Genomic DNA, 22857 nt, shown 5'->3' with positions numbered 1-22857 from the left:
ACATTAAGCCAATGCTAAGTGGTGTTCAACTAGAAGTGACTTTCTAATAACTGGTCCTTTTACACAGAAATAGGCAAACAAAATTTAAAAGAAGAAATAAGTTGAAATGCCACTTGGATTCAGTATGGTCTTTTCCTTCATATCAAACCTTTTCAGACATTTTAAGAGTCTTCCCTTTATCGGGCCAGATGATTAACCAAGGCAATATGCCATCCATGAGAATGTCCCAGTTTTGTTCCAATTAATTTTTTTAATCTGTTCTGATATTATCACAATCTTATATCTTGAAAAATCTGGGTTGCCTGCATAAAAAAAGCTTTTTAATGTCCTGTATTGATAATTTCATGGAAATTACACAAGAAAAATCTCAAACAATGCTTTCCTCATAATTCACTGTTTCCCCACCAGACTCAGCACTGTCATCTCTCCAGACATGCCACTGGATACTTCTCATTTTAACACTGCCAGATTAGCAGCCATCTGTAATGGCGGGCTCTAAGTATTTAAAGATGTTTCTAGAATCTGTACCTGTAATATTTCAGTGCATTCACCATGTAAACAGCTTTTATGTGGCAGTTTGGCTTTCTTGTTAGCAACAAGGTATGAATGGGTAGTTTAGCAATTACCTCATTTAAAGGTACTTAAAATAGATCTGAGCTCCAGAGTTATTTATTAAGAAATACATGTGCATGCATAGGAATATAATTACCAGGCATGCTTTTTAGCTTGTGACATCTAACAAGCTATCCAATGAGTTTTCTCTCATTTAAATTACAGTGTCCCAGACAGATACATGGAAATACAAACTGTGTATTAGAAACAGAAATAAGAGTAAAACCAAAGCATGTTTGTATGTTTCAATACATCAGTCTCACTGAATGGTAGGTTTATTTATATCATTCAATGGACTGCTATGCTGACCATAAAGTGAGTAGAATTTGATCCTAAATCACTGTTTAACCAACCCATATGCTCTCAGGGCACTAACAGTGAGCCTGGTAAATAAAGAAGGGGGAATAGAATGTCGGAAGGAGGAAGCAAAAATGCTCAACAAATCATCCTCAAAGTGCTGTTGTGCACCCATTTGGTGATAAGTGACTCATCCAACTCCTGGGAGGTGAGGAGGGAATTTTAGTGCTGAGTTCAATAGGAACATAAGTAATAATAAACCATTGCTAGAAATAACAGGCTTTTGCAATCCCAGTGATAGGAGGAGAGAGGAAGAAATGTGACATACATTTTCTGTTTTTGAAATACAGTGCAACTAAAGTAGCATTAGGAACTGTTTAATAAACAGAAAACACATACAAATGCAATTCCAATTTGCCCTTTAGCTCAAGGTAGCCTTCAATTTTACTTTGGTATGGAAGACCACAGACCACGCACAAAATAACGAGGCTCCCCCGAGACCACTCAAATCCACTCAGAGTTCCCTGGCAAGCCTTCCCTTAACCATATTGTGTTGTGTGAAATCTACACTGCTAGAGATACGATGGGATTTTCCCTGATCTTGATGGAAGCTGTGTGGATCTTTGGAAATGATATTCATACTTTGCAGTTGTTTGCAACAAATTAACAGAGTTTGTCCCTCTAATGGCAAAATAGTCAGTGGTAAACATGGATGCATGAGAAGAAAGCAAAATGCAAGTGATTAACATAAACTTGAATATCATTGACCATATCCTGACTTCAGACATGTATAGCACGCTCTGACTCCATATTCACAGCCAAAATATGGCTCTAGAATCTCTAGATAATAACAATTTACTCCAGAGCTGGTTGGGAAATGTATTTTATTTTTAAAAAAAATTTTTAAAAACTTTAAATTTTTACAGAATTGGTCACTTTTTTTTTTAAAAAAAAATCCAGACAGCATTTTTTTTCAAAAAAAAATTTATTTATTTTTTTAAGAAAAAGGTCTTTTATGGTGTTTTTAAAGAAAACCTGAAATTCTCTAACTAAAATGGATGTTTTTTCATTTCAATTTCCATTGCAATAAAAGGGAATTTTTTTTGACCAGCTCTAGTTTACACACACAATTCTTCTTCTTATGCCTGGTCTACACTACAGATCTATATTGGTATAACTCAGTCACTCATGGGTGTGAAAAATCAACACCCTTGAACAACATAGTTATACTGACCTAATCCGCAGTGTAGACACCGCTATGTCGTGGGAGAGCTTCTTCCACCAACTTAGCTACTGCCTGAGGGCTTGTCTACACTTACTGGAGGATTGATGCTGTGGCGATTGATGCATCGGCAGTCGATTTAGTGGGTCTAGTGAAGACCCGCTAAATCGACCGCTGATTGCTCTCCCATTGACTTCTGTACTCCACCTGATCAAGAAGAGCAAGGGGAGTCGATGGAGGAGCATCTCCCGTTGAGGTCACATAGTGTGCCCCCTGCAGTAAGTAGTCCTAAGCTACGTCAATTTGAGTTACAGTATTCACATAATGTCCTCAAAGGAAACCACTGGTGCAAGTACGGTGGTACGGTCTGGTACACTGAACCAGTAAGATATTTATAGCTGGTATGGCATACTGGAAAGACACCGGAGATGGCCCCAGCCCTTCCACGCAGCTGCATCTCCTGAGTCCTCCTGCCGGGGTCTGTACAGCAGTCTTGTCAGAGAACAGGGCTGGGGGCAATACAGCAACCGTGCCGGAGGAGCTGCCGGCAGCCCCATGTTCTGCTCCTTTCCCTGCTGTGATTCTTGGGAGAGCCCTGAACCACAGGCCTATCCCTGGAACTGCAGCAGGGAAAGGAGTGGAACGTGCAGCTCCTCCAGTGCAGCTGTACTGCCCTGACTCCTTCCCCCGGCCCTGTCCTCCGGCAGGGCTGCTGTACAGACCCTAGGCAGGAGGACTCAGGAGACGCAGCTGTATGGCAGGGCTAGGGGCAGGCTCCTCCTGTGTCTATCCACTATGCCATACTGGCTATAAATATCTTACTGGTATGGCGTACCAGACCGTACTCGCACCACTGGTTTCCTTTGAGGATGAGGTCAGATATAGAATGATCACTTTGTGAAAAGTGTATAAACTTCAATAGTAGATTCCCAAACTCCCTTACCAGGAACAAAGGAAGGGAAAACATTGTGGGTCATGTGTGTTAAAGATGTAATTGGATACTAACTATCCCAGATAGGATACCTCCCTCTAATGGTCCAAACCCCCATATTAAGTTAGAATTTATTTCGGTTTATTTTCTTTATTGTTTCTTTCTTTTTTTGTCATGCAGACCCCTCTGGATGTTGTGATTTATACAGGAATTGTTGCATGGACCAGCAAATGGAGCCAGACTGAGTCCATACTTCATTATGGGCAAGCCCTCTGGAATCTTTCAGTTACAGCCAGCAGCTGCCCAGAGGCTCCTGTCTGCATTAGTTACCAGTGATCTTGGATTTTGCTCTTCTTTAAATATGTATAATAAACATCAACAATACAAATAACGAAACCCCTACAGCAGCTGAAATATAAATGAATAGAACCAAAACACTGAATAGTATGAAACCACCGCTCTCATGACGACATTGGACAAATATGCAAATGAAACAACCTTATCATGGTCTGTCACACCCTCATGTTAAAGGCAAAATATTTCCTTTGGGGGCTTGTCTACCTGGTGCTTTATTCCACACCAGAGGGGGTGTGAATTCTAGCGTAGCATGTCACACACTAATTGGCCAGTGTGGACCTGTTGGTGCATACTAAAAGTTCCCTACTGTGCATAAATGTAGTGCTGTTTGAAATGGGACCACATTAACACACACTAGGGAACCTTTAGTACATGCCAGCAGGGTCCATGCCGGCCAGTTAGCGTGTGACACACTAATGTACACTAGAATTCAGACCCCTCTAGTGCAAGGTAAAGCACCATGTAGACAGGCAACCTTAAATAATGCTGGGCTTTCATTTTAAAATATAATATAAATCACACAAAACAAGAAAGTTGGGGGAAAAAACAAAACCAGAAAGTCAAAGTCAAAACAAAACACTGCATTTTGGTTTAGAATTGTTTCAAAATGTTACCATGGAAAATCATGGAAAATGTAATTAAAATTGATGAAATGGCGTTATCCAACAGAAACCTGTTCCATCAAAAATGTCTCAGCCAGCTCTAGCTCTAACAGTGAACTCTGCAGTCTGGAGCAAATTGGCCCATTGGATGATTTCCGTCATCACTCATTCTTGGAAAGGCCAGCCACTGACAGCAGCACTAGCCAGCATAGTCCCTTGCATGACCTGACCACAAGGACTCTCATTCTGCTCCACTTCTGCAGGGCAGGGATGGAATCCTTGTTTCTCCTCCCCTCCATTGCACACTGGCACAGGAGTTAGGCACAATCTAGACCCAAATGAGTAAAGAGGGAAGGATAACCAATTTACATCCAGAAAGGTAATGGTGGAAGAGGGATCAAATAACTTCACAGAATGTAACAGATATGTAAGTTCTGCTGCCTGCAAAGCACACTGCTACAGATGATAAAAAAACCCAACAACCTTAGGGTCACTTGAAAATAATTTGTGGCAAATTCACACTATAAAAATATTTGGAACTAAAAGCTCTTGTCAATTGTGCACTTGGCATTTCTAACACCAGCTGATGTACTTCCATCTTGATAAAAACTTCTCTTTCCTCTCCCTGTTTAAGATTATTATTTGAATTAAGGCAGCACCTAGGAATCCCAATCAAGACTAGATAAGTGCTGTAGACACAAAGAAGTCATTGCCTTCCCCAGAAAGCTCACAGACTAGGTGTCAGACAGGATGCAAGAGGTGGACAAAACAGGTAACTAGGATGTGGGTGGATGAGAAGACAAGGTGATGAGAAAATAAACAGAATTTAGAAGGAAAGCAGAAGTCACATCTCATCATTTGCCTAACCAATGCCTTTAACATGAGGGTGTGACAGGCCATGGTAATGGACCGTGTTGTACAATATGCCACGGGGCATTTGTTTATCATTGTTCAGGCTATGTTTTAGTCATGCGTATTTTTAGTAGAAGTCATGGACAGGTCACAGGCAGTACACAAAAATTCATGGCCCATGACCTGTCCGTGACTCGTACTATATACCCGACTAAATCCTGGGAGTGCCGTGGGTGCCAGGGGCGGGAGGGAGGGAGAAGCCTGGTGAGGCGCTGCAGGTGCTGGAGCAGGGGGCATGTGGCCTGGGGCCCCAGCTTGTGCTGGGGGCGGGAGATGGGACATTGGCGAAGCTGGCAGGCTCCCTATCTGGCTCCTTGCAGCTCCTGGGAAGCAACATGTCCCTCCCTCAGCTCCTAGCTCTGCATACTTACCCCACTCTAAACACCAGCTCCGCAGCTCCCATTGGCTGAGAACCACGGCCAATGGGAGCTGTGGGGACGGTGCCTGTGGGTGGAGGCAGCATGTGGAGCTAAGAGCTGAGGGAGGGAGAGACATGCCACCACTTCCAGGGAGCCCCCCAAAGTAAGTGCCGCCCGGAGCCCTCATCCCCTCCCGTGCCCCACCTTGCAGCCCTGAGCCCCCTCCAACCCCAAACTCCTGCTGCTTCTCAGGTGGCCATGGGCCAGCCGTACCGGCTGCTACAGAAGTCACAGAGGATCTGGAAAGTCACCGAATCAGTGACTTCCATGGCCTCCATGACAAACTCACAGCCTTACTCATTGTCTACACTCACTCAAGGGAGGCGTTCAGCAGCCAGACTTTGTTGATGATACTTGAGAGTGTGAAAGAGGTTTTCTGATTTCTGAACCTCATTTAATATACAAGGATGTGTAGCTAAACTGGAAAACTGGAGAACCCTTCCCTCTTGTCTTTGTTTGAAGAGGTCACTGAGAAGAAGAAAGTCTTCATTTTACACATCTGGCTAAAAGTGCATCTGACCTTTTAATATTAAACTTGTCTAATACGTAAATCATCATAAAAAAGCAGTATTCAGTGCTATCACTGTAGGAGGTTCTATCTGTTTTTTGCAATTATTTCAAGTTAATATCTTCCTATGAGATCCCAAACCAATTTGCCTATGAATCCATCATCTCTCCTTTATTAGTATCAACCATTACTGCTTCATAATCAATTTTTCTCATTCTCTGGTAGATTGCTTGTCCTCTTTTTTAATCAGTAAACTCGGCCCATGAGTCAGAATCTGTATAAACAATACCTAACGTTGTTAAGGTTGATATTGAAAACCTCACCTCATAAAACAGACTCCATTTTATAGCCTGATCTCTGAGTCATGGTCAGGTGAGATGTGGGAGTGCTTAGAGAATCAGAAGGAATTTGTGACAATTTTTGTAAGAGAAAGGGTCACAAACCCAGTGGCCTGCCTAAATTCCAACTCAGGTAGTTATATGTTACCAGCCTAAATCCCACCTGCAGTAGGGAATGGATACAGTATTCCTATTTTATAGCTGTGTAGTGTGACTGAGCACTGGTTTAAAAGAGTGCAGCAGCACTCTCTTTCAAAGGTGACTGCATTTTAGCAGGGAGTGATGTTGGGACTCCGTCCGAGAACTTTTCCAGTCCACTTATCCAGATTACCTTGTCCAGTTCTGGGAGAAAATTGCACCCGGTTCTCCGAGATCCCAAAACACTCAGTCTTGTCACTCAGGTTACTTTATTAGGCATGTAACAGTTCTTTTCCCATGCTCGCCAGGCCCAGACACACGTGGCTTTGGTACGGGGTGATACCACAATTCCAGTTCATGTCATACACCACACAGTTACATCTTTCCTAGCTACTGACCTCTGTGGTTTTGCAAGTAAAGACCAATTGCTTTGCAGATTGGATAAGGCAAGCTTATCTCTTCAGGGTGTTTCTGCCTTCAAATCATATAAATCTTTCGCCTTTTACTAAAGATTTCCGTGGAGAGGAACATTTCCGAGTTTCTACCCACTTTTTTTGTTTGTTTACTATATACATACCCACAATAGTTAGTTGAGTTAATTTCTGCTTCCCTTATTTATTACAAACATATTCACAACAGTTAGTTATTTCAGCAATTACTTGTCCAGGCATGTCTTGTTTAACTTTGGCCTGCTCATGTCAGCTAAACCAGCCCTACAGGGGATTAAGTAATCCCTCTGCATCCATTACTGCCTGATAAGTGCTGTGAGGCTTTGAGATGCTCTAGCATAGAATAGAAGAGAATGGTCATTAGTATAAATATTACCATTCACTTACCAGACAAGTACCAGTTCCACTGAACAGACTGATAAATCATTTGATAATTTGTTCCCTTTATTAATAAAAATGGAGGTACTGCTTTTAACTACAGGATGTTTTCAGTCATCACTAAATATACAGAGATCTCCAACCATAAAGAGGCTATAGAGAAGGGCATGCCACTGCCCTTAGACAACTGTGGACCCTGAATGTGCATGGAGATCCTAACTTCCTGGGACCTCTAATGGGATTAGGGCTCCAAGTAGATATTGTTCTCATGATTTTGAGAGGGAATGATGGTCCCAGTTTGGTTGTCTGTAGGGAACTCCCAGTCTCCTATTGGAGCCTGCCCTGCTAGTAACAAAAGACAGGATCCAGAAGAGATTTAGGTGCCTAAACCCATCTGTGGCACCACTGCAGTTCACAAAATTTCAGCTGCCCCAGTCCTGTAGTTACCGATACTCTCTGGGAGCCTAACTTTTTGCCATCAAAGTTCCCTAGATGCCTAACTGAAAAAGGGGAAGATGAGGAAACAATATAACAGGGTAATAACATAAGCCACAAGCAACAGAAAACCTAGGTCAAACAATGTAAGCTTAAAAAAAAAATTAAATTTCCACCTGGTCCCATACTCCAAGTTAAAATGCATAGCTCCATATTATACAGTTAAAAGGTGATATGTTAAGAGAAAAAATGATGTAGTTCACTCTCTTGGCATATGTTTCACAGTCGGATATTTGGGTTTGGTGGTCTTGGTCAACCCAAGAGAGGCGGACCCTGGTCAGTTCAAACCGTGGCCATCGGGCTGCTCATTGAGGTTCAGTCACTTCCCCATTGACATAGGCCAACTGTTCACAGGCCTGGCTGAGGGTGGGGTCCTCTCTTTGGTCCCAACTTTGTCTAAGGGTGCTTCTTCTATGGGCAGCATGTGCGTAGCGTCTCTCTCTGGCACAAATAGGCCCCAGGATTGGGCTAGCGGGTCCCCCAGCTTGGCCCTCCTGGGTCTCCCTTGAGGACCGTCTGGGCATGCAGGCCTTGGAGGCTCGCATCCTGCAGGATTCCAGTGAACCCTGGCCAGTCCTGCCTGAGAATGACTGGGTAGGGCAACTTTGGGGCTAGACCCACCATCATTAACCCTGGTCACTCTGTTCATGGTCACTGAGACCCAAGCACTGGGGTAGGACTTCACATCGCTGTGGATACACAGGAGTTGGATCTTGCCTAGCCAAAGGTCAGTTGGAGGGAACAGCCCATGGCATACATGACAGCAGCCCGAGTCCACCAGGGCGGAGACCTGTTTCTCGCCTAGGCCCACTGCGATGGTCAACTTGGCAGCAGGATGTTGACAGACACAGGACTCCCCCGTGCAGATCTTGCCAAAGGTGTAGTCCATTGCCTGGCATTGTCGCTGAAGGTGGTCGAAGTGGCTGCAGGTGAAACCAGGCCCAACCTCTGAAGGGCTGGGCCAGGTTTCAGGGTTCCATGGATGATCCGGTGGGCTCAGATTCACAGCCCTCCCTCCCCTGCCACTACCCAGGATGCCAGGACAGTCCACAGAAGATGGCTGCTGGTATGACCCTCATCACAGTTTGGGTTGGATCGAGAATCGGCATTAGGGCTGGGGGGTCCTCAGCAAGCCTAGGGGGTTCCTGGCTGGTGTCATAGCTTCAGCCCCCAGGGCTTTCACCGCCAGAAAGTATTCCATCAAGCCCACTGCCACCCTCAAGATGGCAGGTCGATGTCGAAGAACCCAGGCCCTCCTTGGGGTGGAGGCATGTGGACAAACTGCTCAAGGGTGACTTGCTCAGCCATGTCTGTCGTGGCGTGCCGCTCAGGCTGGAGCCACCAGCAGCAGGTATCTTTAAGTTCTTGAGCCATGACCCAAGATCAGGCCCCCGACAGGTACGTCTTCACCAGAAACTGGCGTTGAAAGGCCTCGGGGGTAATGTCCAAGGCATTGAGTATGGACACCTTTACTTGCCCATAGATAGTCTCGGGCCTCATCATTTGGTAACTCGCGATAGGCAGCCTGAGCTGTCCTCATCAGGTATGGGGCCAAGAAGGTGGCCCATTGGTCTGGCTGTTACCTGGCCATTGAGGCGACCCATTTGAAAGCCACCAAGAAAGCTTCCAGGTCATCCTCGGGCCCCATCTTTGTGAGCTGCCCGGTCATTGCTCCTCCAGGATTGGAGCCGGGAGAATGGGGGGCAGCCAGCTGCTGGAAGCACTGCCACTGCTGTTCTTGCCGTTGGGCCCCGGCTCCTGGATCAGCTGCTGCTACTGGGCTTCTAATTGCTGCACCAGCTGCTGCTGGAGCTGGGTGGACAGCTGCTGCTGCTGGCTTTCTGCCCACCACTTCATCAGCTTGACCACCTCCATTCTAGCAGATTGGGCTGGTGGCAAGTTGGTAGTGCAACAAAGCCTCTCTTCTCAGGGGTGGGACACTGCCTGCATTCTCCACCATGTGTAGTGGTCTGTGGCCATCCCGCACTGTCAGTCTCAGAGGGAGGCCACACCCCCTCATTACATTGTACCTACAAGTGTAATGCTCAACAGGGGGATTGGCAGACTAACGTCTCTGGCCCTCTGGGCAGGGCAGAGCAATAAGCAGTCTATGGCCTAGCTCTCTGGCTGGGGCAGACAGTAGGCAAATGCAGACCATCCAGCCTAAGGTGAGTAGGCTGCCACCCCAGGGTTGAGGCTGACAGCAGGGGCTAGGGGGACCCTGTCCCACCCTACTCCACTAGGTCCGAGCCCAGGGACCTGACAGTGGTGGAGGGTTCTATCACTGGATCAGCAGGGATCCGTCACTGAAACCCGCTGACCTTGACTCTGGCAACACAACCTGACTAATGTCTGGTGTCTCTGGGCTATTTCCTACTACCCCTTCTGAGTGTTCCTCCATCTCCTGAGGTTCCTCGGTCTCCCTGGGGCACACGGCCAGCAGCAGTCCCAGTAGCTCCTCTGGGTATTGGTCAGTTGGCAGTCCCGGCACCTTCTCTGGGTCCTTGGCATTGTAGAGCTTGGTCTCTGGCGCAGAGCTTGGCAGCGGGCAAGGGATATCCGCTCCCTTCCCTGGGTTTCACATCCATAGCTTGGATGGGTCATTCAGTCCTTTGTTCAGAACTTCGTTTGTAGAAAAGTTACTCCAGAGGTAAGAAGCAGGAAAGAAGACAAAATGGAGTTGGAGACGATGCAGCTGCCCTTTATATTCCTCTTGCCATGTGGCTTATACTTCCTGTGTCCCAAACACAAGGTTCACAGCATGTGGCATGGAAAATTTAGAGTTCTGTCCATAGGCATGCCCCTACAAGTCTTGTGGACTCGTAAGGTGTAGTCCCTGGCTTTTTCAATGGGTTCATGGGCCATCAAGCAGGCTAGGCAGTGCTGATGCCAATCTGTCTGGGGGTGTCAAACATAGCACAAGTTTGGAAATACAGCTATACCATACGTATCTATAACTTACAATACAAAGGTGATACAAACATATAAACAAGATTATCATACTTGGCAAATTATAACATTTCCATAGACACCTTATATGGCATATATGGTCAGACTCATTGCAATTTTATAATATTGGTATCAACAATATCAAAGTTTCTCCCATATTCCATACAGCATCACACATCCAGTCTTGTAAAACCTGAGTGTATGTAAATAAGCCTTTCACATAGGTCTTTGGGAGTTGCAGGCTACAGCCCCACAGAATGGACAAGAGCTCCCACTACCATTAAAACAGGACCCCATGTTTGCTTTTGATAAACATTCTTTCTATTTTTAATGACTTTGTCAGCATAAAATGAACTGAAATGTGACCACTTATTACACTGAAAATCCTGCATTATTGGGCTGATTCCAAAGCCCATTCAAACTAATGGGACTCAAGCCACTGATCTCAACAGGCTTTAGATTAGGATCTAGAGGGTTTATATGAGGAGATGGTGTGGTCCAGAGAGGAGGGTATCAGAATGGGACTTAAAAGATGTGGGTTTCCCCCTGCCTTTCATGAAGCCACTTCAAGTCTCTGTGCTTCTGTAAAGGTAACTTTGTCTTGTCTACTTACATTGTAAATTCTTCTGGAAGGGGACAGTCTCTCACTGTGCATGTATCCTGGTAATTAATAACTGTACTTGCTAGTGTAGGAGAAATGGAAAGATAACTAAAAATGAAGGAAAAGGTCCAGTGTACTGGATTTGTTAGAGTGACAAGCAAAAGGCAAGTGGCATAAATCTTAAAGTCACTTACAAAACGGAATTCTAAAATTGATCTTCTGTTCTGCCATTTTTATCTTGACTTTGACCTTTCAATACACACACGAGTCTAAAAGAAAATGTTCTGATCTACTGAGTCTATGAAAGTCAAAAACTCCCCAGGAACACACATGAATTAGAATAATGTATAACTCTATGATTCCTAGCTTGCAAAGACTGTAATTCTACTTCCCTTTATCTTAATTTTTTTTTTAGGTGGTACCAAGAAAAACAAACATACATCTTATAAGGAACAGTTAACAAAGGGATGGTCTAGGTGATCTAATAGACCATTTGCATCCTTAATGTCTGATTCAGTGCATCCAGAGAATCATGACCTGTGACTCAACACAGGCCTCCACCCACTGAGCTGAGCAAGCAGCTTCATTAACGAAGGCAGTAAAGGTTTTAATCTAGATGTCTAAGAATTTCTAGTGTGCCCTGCCCCATATGGTAAACATATAAGACACAAGTACTTCTAATGTGTTAGAAAGAAGGGTAACACAAACCAAGGGAATATAAACTATAGACACCAGCTGGGTGTTTCTCTCCAACAGCTGACATGTATCAAAGGAGTTGGACTCCTTTAGGTATAATTAGTGACAGCATCAGCTGTTGGGCTGAGGAATACATAGAATCCTAACCACAGCTCTTTGCAGGTAAGTGAAGGATTTAATTTAAGTTGTAATGATTTGTAATAGCCTGCAGCAATGTTGCCACATGCTTTGGTTCAACTGGGTCAATATTGGGAATGGAAGACCACCAAGAAATACGTGCTGAAAGCAGGATGGCGTTGATGATGCAGTCGATGACAATGACTCTTACCTCTGAGTCAGGACTGAGAGAATACTTGAGAATGAGGCTTGGAAAGGGTCACTTTGATGAAGTTGCTATGCTTTACATGAGACAATAAACCGAAGACCTAGTGATTTGCACTCATTAAAGATTCCAAAGCACTTTTCATATTAATAAAAAAAGGAGTACTTGTGGCACCTTAGAGACTAACCAATTTATTTGAGCATAAGCTTTCGTGAGCTACAGCTCACTTCTTCGGATGCATACTGTGGAAAGTGTAGAAGATCTTTTTATACACACAAAGCATGAAAAAATACCTCCCCCCACCCCACTCTCCTGCTGGTAATAGCTTATCTAAAGTGACCACTCTCCTTACAATGCGTATGATAATCAAGGTGGGCCATTTCCAGCACATATCCAGGGTTTAACAAGAACGTCTGACGGGGGAGGGAGGATAGGAAAAAACAAGGGGAAATAGGTTACCTTGCATAATGACTTAGCCACTCCCAGTCTCTATTCAAGCCTAAGTTAATTGTATCCAATTTGCAAATGAATTCCAATTCAACAGTTTCTCGCTGGAGTCTGGATTTGAAGTTTTTTTGTTGTAATATTGCAACTTTCATGTCTGTAATCGCGTGACCAGAGAGATTGAAGTGTTCTCCGACTGGTTTATGAATGTTATAATTCTTGACATCTGATTTGTGTCCATTTATTCTTTTACGTAGAGACTGTCCAGTTTGACCAATGTACATGGCAGAGGGGCATTGCTGGCACATGATGGCATGTATCACATTGGTGGATGTGCAGGTGAACGAGCCTCTTATAGTGTGGCTGATGTTATTAGGCCCTGTGATGGTGTCCCCTGAATAGAGATGTGGGCACAGTTGGCAATGGGCTTTGTTGCAAGGATAGGTTCCTGGGTTAGTGGTTCTGTTGTGTGGTATGTGGCTGCTGGTAAGTATTTGCTTCAGGTTGGGGTGCTGTCTGTAGGCAAGGACTGACCTGTCTCCCAAGATTTGTGAGTGTGTTGGGTCATCCTTCAGGATAGGTTGTAGATCCTTAATAATGCGTTGGAGGGGTTTTAGTTGGGGGCTGAAGGTGACGGCTAGTGGCGTTCTGTTATTTTCTTTGTTAGGCCTGTCCTGTAGTAGGTGACTTCTGGGAACTCTTCTGGCTCTATCAATCTGTTTCTTCACTTCCGCAGGTGGGGATTGTAATTGTAAGAATGCTTGATAGAGACCTTGTAGGTGTTTGTCTCTGTCTGAGGAGTTGGAGCAAATGCAGTTGTATCGCAGAGCTTGGCTGTAGACGATGGATCGTGTGGTGTTGTCAGGGTGAAAGCTGGAGGCATGTAGGTAGGAACAGCGGTCAGTAGGTTTCTGGTTTAGGGTGGTGTTTATGTGACCATCGCTTATTAGCACTGTAGTGTCCAGGAAGTGGATCTCTTGTGTGGACTGGACCAGGCTGAGGTTGATGGTGGGATGGAAATTGTTGAAATCATGGTGGAATTCCTCAAGGGCTTCTTTTCCATGGGTCCAGATGATGAAGATGTCATCAATATAGCGCAAGTAGAGTAGGGGCGTTAAGGGACGAGAGCTGAGGAAGCGTTGTTCTAAGTCAGCCATAAAAATGTTGGCATACTGTGGGGCCATGTGGGTATCCGTAGCAGTGCCGCTCATCTGAAGGTATACATTGTCCCCAAATGTAAAATAGTTATGGGTAAGGACCACTTTCCACAGTATGCATCCGATGAAGTGAGCTGTAGCTCACAAAAGCTTATGCTCAAATAAATTGGTTAGTCTCTAAGGTGCCACAAGTACTCCTTTTCTTTTTGCGAACACAGACTAACACGGCTGTTACTCTGAAACCTTTTATATTAATAGAATTTCCCGGTACCCTGGCCAAATTCCACCTTGAATAATTACATTCTAAATTCTCCCAGCAGTTTGACCTAGATATAGTATTGATGCTTTCAGCTGCATTATTCCCCTAGTATCATCCCATGGACTTTCTTCACCTGAAGATGCCATGGTGCAAAAAGGATCACATAAATTTGCAAAATCTTCTAACCTAACAGACAAACTAGGTCTGTGCAGATTGATTAATTGATTTCCAAGGGTCTTAAGCATGTGCTTAGGGAGTAGGAATTTCCTGAATTTGGGGCATTAATTAAAAATAAAATGCTAATAACTATTGCTAATTATGAAATTAAATAACCATGTCTACACACATATACTTCAACCAGTTCTGCCCATCTTATCTACTTAGGAAGGTGATAAAATTAGATGCAAACAAAATATAGCCATCTGCTTTGTGGCAAGGCACCTTCTTTGCCTCACCGGGTTCAGTGCTTCTTCCTCTGGCGGTAGGGGCTAGAGTAAATCAGTCCCATTCTGGAGAGTTTTTATTCTTCAATATTTACAAGGTGGGCCTCAGGGTAGGTCCCAGGAGCACTTTTCAGGCAAACAAAAAAGGTTAACAACACAAAAAGGGAATACTTCTCCCTGCCTGTGCCCTCTCTCGAGCGTTGCCTCATGATGCTAGCCTCTCGGCCAGTCCCTCCCCAAACAGTCTGTTACCATGTTAGAGGGGAGAGCAGCCTTCCACCCAGGAAAAGCCTTTTCTCCCTGCTGCAGCTTACCTCCCATCTCTCCTCTCCCTTACCGCAAAAGGGTATTTAAAGATCCCAGGCAGACCTTAATTGGACTGACATGTCCCTAGTTAACCGGAGGTAACATCTTTTCTGCTGACGGGAAAAAGGGTCGTTACCATTCTCGGGCTGATGTACCTGCCTTCCACCGCTTTCTTACAGTTGTCCAGTGTGACTTTGTCACACCTTGTTAGTGAAGCAAGTATCAAGTCAAATAGTCATTGACATGCAAAATACTCCATCAGGACAAAGACTAAATACTGCAGCAACAGCAAAGATGTCATAATATAGAGGGGAAATCAAACAACATCTTAGACTACGTCTACACTACCACTTATGTCAGTATAACTTATGTCACTCAGAGGGGTGGTTTATTCACACCCCTGAGTGACATAAGTTACATTGACCTAAGTGCTGGTGTGGACAGCGCTATGTCAGCGGGAGAACTTCTCCCATAGATATCACCACTTGTTGGGGGTGGATTAATAAAATCAACATGCTCTCTCCTGTCGGCTTAGAGCAGCTACATTAGAGAGCTTGCTTACAGCTCTAGTGTAGCCATAACCTTAAACGTCTTCATACTAATGCAAGCAGTATATGGAATAAACAGGAAGGTCTAGAAATACTAATGAATAATCACAATGACAACATAATTGGCATCACACAGACTTGATGGGATAATTCACACAACTGGAATATTGGTATAGAAATATACAGCTTAATAAGGCAGGGACAGGCAGGCAGGGACAGGCAGGGAAAAAAGGGAGGTGTTGTTGTCTTGTAGATCAAAGATGCATACACTTACACTCAGGTTGAGATAGAAGTGGGAGGCAGACCTGTTGAAAGTCTCTGAGTAAGGATAAAAGGGATAAAAAACAAGGGTTACAGTGGATCACAAAGTAATGAGAGTCAATGATGGCAAACAGTCAAGCTGGAAGGGTCTATCAAGTGAGGTCTCACAGGGATCTGTCCTGTGTCCAGTTCTATTCAACATCTTCAAAAATGATTTGGATAATGGCATAAAGAGTACACTTATAAAGTCTGCGGATGATACCAAGCAGGTGGGGTTGCAAGTGTTTTGAAGAACAGGATTAGAATTCAAAATGATCTTGACAAACTGAAGAAATGGTCTGAAATAAATAGAATGAAATTCAATAAGGACAAATGCAAAGTACTCCACTTAGCAAGGAATAATCAACTGCACAAATACAAAATGGGAAATGACTGCCTAGGAAGGAGTACTGCAGAAAAAGATCTGGGGTTATAGTGGCTCACAAACTAAATAAAAGTCAATGATGTGACCCTGTTTCAAAAGAGCAAACATCATTCCGGGATGCATTAGCAGGAGTGTTGTATGCAAAATACGAGAAGTAATTCTTCCGCTCTATTCAGCACTGATAAGGCCTCAACTAGATATTGTGTCCAGTTCTGGTGGACAACTATGGACAAATTGGAGAAAGTCCAGAGGAGAGCAACAAAAATGATTAAAGGTCTAGAAAGATTGAGAATGACTGAGGTAAGATTGAAAAAACTGGGTTTGTTTAGTCTGAAGGAGAGAAGACTGAGGGGGGCCATGATAGGTAAAAGGTTGTTATAAAGAGGAGAGTGATAAATTGTTTTCCCTAACCACTGTGGACAGGACAAGTAGTAATGGACTTAAATTGCAACAAGGGAGATAAAGGTTAGATATTAAGAAAAACTTCCTGTCAGGGCAGTTAAGCACTGGAACAAATTACTTAGGGAGGTTGTGGAATCTCCATCATTGGAAGTGTTTAAGAACAGGTTCGACATACACCTGTCAGGGATGGTCTAGATAATACTTAGTCTTGTCTCAGTGCATTGGACTGGACTAGATGACCTATCCAGTCCCTTTCTGGTCTGCTTGTCTATGATTTCTATAATAAATAATATCATTCACCATTACAAGTGCTTCACATAAACACAATTAATAGTGAAAATAAATAGGACTTTGTGTACTTGGTTGAAACAGTGCAATCTGTATCAGTGTACTATACATTTCAATCCTGTGCAGAAAGACACCACAATGAATAAAGAGAAACCACCACCTTGTTAGATAATTTAATTAATCTTCTCCACAACAGATATAACCAAATATCTATACAAATATATCCTAGCTAATGAGGGAAATAATTATATGTGCCTTCTTAAGGATAAGGCAAATATTTTATTCAAGTAAGATTATTCAAGATAATTTTGGGCCAAATATTGTCCTTTGGAAGAAAATGGAAACAACCAAAAATTTGGAGCTTCTCTGTGTATTCTAAAAAGAGACCCCTTTGAAGAGTCCACTTAAGACGACCCACTGTGGTCAATTTTAAGCTTATGTCAACTTCATCACATTAAAGTCTACTTTAAACTTATGCTTTAAATTAAGCATGCGCTTAACTGAATAAATCCCCATCCCCTCTAGACTAAACCAAAATCCCACCTTCAACTGCCTCAGCCTCCCATCAATGCTCACTTAAATAGATGGGCTTTGCATCATGCTCTCTTCAGCAGAGAAGCAGAGTTCGGGTCTTTCCTGTGTTTTTTATATAGAATGACAGTTGTCAAGATGAATTTTTCCAGGCAGTGTGGTATGGAATTTCACTAAGGCAAGAAGGCATTGCTATCTGCAGCACCGTGCAATGGTTTAGAGTGAGGATGTTGGTAACTATTAGCACACTGAAGTGTCTATAATGTAGGATTCTGACAAACTTTTTTTGTTAAGGACTATATTTTACATTTTTCAGTTAGGCTATCTATGGCTCAGATTATCCCTCCCTCTAAGGACACTTGGCACTAATGTACAGTGTAAAATGGCCTTAAACCAGCCAGAGAGCTGCAGGAAAGAATCCTCTCTGTGTAAGGAGAATCTTCACTACTGTGGAGCTGGTGGAGGCAGCTTAGCCAGCTCCTATGCCAGCCATCCTAGGATATGTCAGGGCAGGCTGGGGATGTATGTGGCAAGGGTATGGCTGAGCTGAGCTCCACCAGACTCAATCCTGCACTGGGGTAAGGACCTTATCCCTGCAACGTAATTAGAGGAGACACCCTCTTGCTCTAACTTGCACCAGGGCTGATTCAAGGAGATGCAGCTGTCTGCCAGTAGCCCCCCTTTCCACAGTGTCGGAATGTAGCTCTGACATAATGAGGAATCAAGGCCTGCCATAGTTCATTTTACAGGTTTATTTTCTAATGTACCATTGTTAGGAATCTAGGATGCTGTCAACATTAAAACCATGAATAAATAAGCAAACAATTCAGTTGAAGTGTAAGTGAGTAAACTTCTGTTTCAGCTCTTTTTCAGCAAGACTAACAGGTATAAAACAATGACAAAAACTAATTTTAAACCACAAAATCAAAAGAGCCAAATTCCAGTCAAATACATATGTGCAAATTTATTGAAGACCTGGCCTGCAAAAATTGTAATTAATGGTGATACTCACTGAACGTAGGACAAGGAATAATCAGCTTAAGCTGAAGCAAAGGAGATTTAGGTTAGCTATTAATAAAACTTTCTAATTATAAGGATAGTTAAAAGCAAAGAGTTATGACTGAATACACACATTGAGAGCAGATCTGCTGATTGAGGACCTGATCCAAAGCCCATTGAAAACAACTGGAGAAGAAAGTGCCATTTTCACACTAGAACCTCACTTTAAAGCAGAGGAGATTTGCAGTTGAATTCAGGATTTGTAAATACAAACCCAAGACCAGAGTATGGTTCAAAGAGTTTTTACATTTACAGAAATATTGTTCACCTTTTCCTCCTTCTTTCCTCCTCATGCAAACACACAATATGGTGTCAGAAAAAAATGAAAAGAAAATGGATCAGTTAAAGCCTCCAGGAAAGATACCCTTCAAAGGAAATTTAGCGGAAAATTGAAGAAAATAGAAGCTGAGAGTTCTCTTGTACCTCTCGGCTACAGAAGCAGATAAGTAGAAGGAAAGGCTGCAAGCAGCATTGCTCCTTTCTGTGATGAGAGAGCGCGCCAGATGTATATAATCAATTCAAGAGAGAAAGATAATGAGAAATTAAAAATACTCATGAATAGGTTTGAAGTCTATTGTGCTTAAGGATAAATATCACTGAAGAGGACAGGAATTTTCAACTGAGCCAGGAGTGACAGTAAATCAAATAATCCATATGTGACACACACAAAGAATCACAGCCACACTCCCATGAACTTTTAACTAAGGAGGAGTTTATCAAACCACCATTAAACTTTCAGCAGCATTTCCCCACTGTTGCTGTTTATCAGTGTATTTGGGGGTAAATAAGAGATTTCTCCTTTATATAGCCAGACTCTTCTCCTCCTGCCTATGTCATGCAGAGATGCCACCATCACGTTTGTGACCTATCAACTGCCTCCAGGGAGAAGATTTGATGTATAACTTCTGAAGCAACTCCCCTCTCTTCTCTCAACCTGTTGTCCATTGGGATAATTGGAGATATAAATACAGTACTATTTAACTGAACATGACAACTATGCTGAGATGTGAATAAATGAGTTCCAATTGCCCTATTTTAGAGATGAGGAAACTGATGCCAGGAGAGCTGAAGAGCTGGGAATGGAACTCAGGAATTCCTGGCTCCCAATCCTGTACTTAGCTCCCTAGAACATCCTCCTCTAATACAAAGAGATGTATTTCCTTTTCAGTATCTGGGCTAAATTCACTTCCCTGTCATGACAGAGGACCCCAGAAACGGAAAATCTGTGGAGTGCGGGGGGGAGGAAAGAGAGAGAGCTTGCAGTGTTGCAGGCTTCCTCACAATGGGAAGGTTAAGGAATTGCTATAGTCCCAAAAATGGGTGGCACCAGTTTGTGAAGGCAGTGTGGGCAACACAGCTGGGGAATGTACGCATTTAGCACCCTGCCACTGCAGATTGTAAACAAGGAATTGTCATCAAACAGGTCTGTTTCCAGCGGTGTCCTACAGGGATTGGTTTTTGGTCCTACACTGTTTAACATCTTTATCAATGACCTGGAAGAAAACATAAAATCATTACTAAAGTTCGCAGATGACACAAACATTTGGAGAGTGGTAAATAATGAAAAGGACAGGTCACTGATTCAGAGCGATCATTTGGTAAACTTGATGCAAGCAAACAATACGTGTTTTAATACAGATTAAATGTAAATGTATACACCTAGGATCAAAGAATGTGGGCTATATTTACAAGATAGAAGACCATATCCTGGGAAGCAGTGACTCAAAGATTTGGGGATCATGATGGATAATCAGCTGAGCATGAGCTTCCATTGTGAAGTGGTGGCCAAAAAAGCTAATGGGATCCTGGGATGCATAAATAGGGGAATCTCAAGTAGGAGCAGAGAGGTTATTTTACCTCTGGATTTGGCAGTAATATGACCACTGCTGGAATCCTGTGTCCAGTTCTGGTGCCCACAATTCAAGAAGGATGTTGATAAACTGGAGAGGGTTCAGAGAAGAGCCACAAGAATGATTAAAGGATTAGAAAACATGTCTGAGAGTGGTAGACCCAAGGAGCTCAATCTAGTTAGCTTAACAAAGAGAAGATTAAGGGGTGACTTGATCAGTCTGTAAGTTCCTACACGGTGAACAATTATTTAATAATGGGCTCTTCAATCTAGCAGGGAAAGGCATAACATGATCCAATGGCTGGAAGTTGAAACTCGACAAATTCAAACAGGAAAGGAGGCATAAAGTATTAACTGTAATAGTAATTAGTCATTGGAACCGTTAACCAACAATCGTGGTGAATTTTCCATCACTGCCAATCTTTAAATCAAGATTGGATAATTTTTCTAAAAGATACATTCTGGGAATTATTTGGGGGAAGTTCTATGGTCTGTGCTACACAGGAGGTCAGGCTAGATCACAATACTTCCTTCTGGCTTCAGAATCTATGGATCTAAGTCCTGAATTAAAGGCCTCATATACTCCCCTGTGACCCCTGTCGAAATAAGAGTGTTATAGAAGGGGATAGAGCCTGGTGGTTCAGAAGGTTAATTCACTGGAGACATGAGTTCAAATTTGACACATAGGCAGAACTGAAGTGGGTTTATGGCTCTTAGACCCTTATGGTATTTGTCATTATCACAGCACTACTGCAGAGTGGATGTTCCCTAATGAATAGAGGCGCACAACTTGAAAAATGGATGTGCTATAGAGCAGGAATAATTGAAATGCAATGGTAGTGCTGTGTGAAAAACTATGCTCAGTATTTGCCCTGTCTCCCCTCTCAAAGGTATTTATAAAGTTCCTGTCATCTTCAAATCTACGCACCAACTACAGCGCTGAGTCTTGCATAAAGTTAGTTCAAAGTAGACCATACATTTGCCACCTCTAGTTCTGACCACTAAGACTTAGAGTTTTGTCTTTTTTCTTCTCATCATCTCTTTCTGTACTGCACAGTGCACCTGGCTTTAAACAGAGCTATTAGCCCTCTCTTTCGGGAACACCATGTTTTCCCAGTATTCTTCAGACACACATAAACAGCATGAGGATATATACTATAATGGGGCATGGGAGGGGGTGCAAAAAGAAAGATATACCCTCCCTCACGCTGGAAAGTTTGACACAGAAAATGGGGATAGCTTTCTTTATACTGTAACTGGTGTTAGGTAGGGTGTAGCTTCCAAGGGAGCACAATTAGACAAGATGCTGCTATCCTTCAAAGAGCCAGAGGACTCAATTGCCTGCATTACTGAGCTGCTGCTTTCAATGAGAAGCTTTTACTGTGAGAGAAGGAGTACAAGTTAATTTGCCAGTGGCCAGTCCTAAACCGTTGGTTACTCACCGGCCCAAGCAAAATGCAGCATGGGGGGGAATCCAAATAGGGTTACAGGAGCAAATGGACACAAGGGCAGCGATCGGCGTTGCTCCCCCAACGCGCACAGACAGCGTGAGAACAGGATATTAGAGAGAGAGCTTCTCAGACTTGAAGAAGAGCTTTATAGCTCAAAAGCTTGTCTCTCTCACCAACAGAAATTGGTCCAATAAAAGATATTACCTCACCCACCTTGTCTAAAAATAAACTCAACATTATGGGTGCATAAATGCACCCTCTTCCCCCCGATGACTGAAAATGAATCCAAATTAAATTAAGTTGTTTAAACAGTTTGCTACTTCTGGTTCCTCCATAATTACCATATTCTGAAATAAGTGAGAACAGCTAGTGTATAGTAATGGGAAGGAATTAAATTTAGTGACCCTATAACGATCCAGGATGAAGAAAATGCAATAAAGGAACCCACAGTACTCATTAATGAATAAGATCAGCAGGAAGGGAGGAAGCCAGAATTAACTTAATGAGCAAACATCTGATTTAGATCCAGAAGCTGCAGGCAGAAGTAACCTGTGGTTTTATTCTGATAAAGGTCTGAATCATAAATTACTACATTGCACACACTCAAGGTATTGTTTCATATTCTCTGTGTGTATATAAAGTCTGCTGCAGTTTCCACGGTATGCATCCGATGAAGTGAGCTGTAGCTCACGAAAGCTCATGCTCAAATAAATTGGTTAGTCTCTAAGGTGCCACAAGTACTCCTTTTCTTTTTTTGAAAAATCTCCAAATTCCTCATGTACAGAATTTTGGACAAAATGTATTTTTTAAACCCTTCTGCCCTCCAAGTAAGATACAAATATATTTTTAGCCTTTACTCTGAAACACCATTTAGATAAAAAACCTAATGTTACCCTCACCTAGTTTTACATTACCTACCTTTCTCTGTTTTTCCATTGCATTGTTAAACAAGCCAGCCTACTGATTAAAATAAAGAAATCTCTTAGTCTTTCTTTGACCTGGACTCTTTTTTCCCCACGCATTATTTTCCTGGGTCAACTGAGTGTTCATGAAAAAGCACAGGCCAACCACTGAGTGGACAGGATTTATGACTTAGCTTTGGGGTTTGAACAAATATAAGCCTAAGAGAAAAGGAAAGACAAAACTCACTCTCTATTATTATTTGATGTTTATAACATGGTATCACCTGGATATCTCAGTTATAACTGG

The 22857-nt window shown here is 43.0% G+C and overlaps 1 non-coding gene across 1 annotated transcript; it reads left to right on the top strand.

Moving 5' to 3' along the window:
- The first annotated feature begins 6802 nt into the window (after positions 1-6802).
- LOC125639251 (U5 spliceosomal RNA) lies at positions 6803-6913 on the top strand. Its single transcript, XR_007357432.1, has one exon. It is a non-coding gene; the product is annotated as a U5 spliceosomal RNA (small nuclear RNA).
- The last annotated feature ends 15944 nt before the right edge of the window (positions 6914-22857 follow it).

The sequence above is a fragment of the Caretta caretta genome, chromosome 6, assembly GCF_965140235.1.
Source record: "Caretta caretta isolate rCarCar2 chromosome 6, rCarCar1.hap1, whole genome shotgun sequence".
Lineage (NCBI taxonomy): Eukaryota > Metazoa > Chordata > Testudines > Cheloniidae > Caretta > Caretta caretta.
This window is presented reverse-complemented; position numbering and strand designations above follow the sequence as displayed.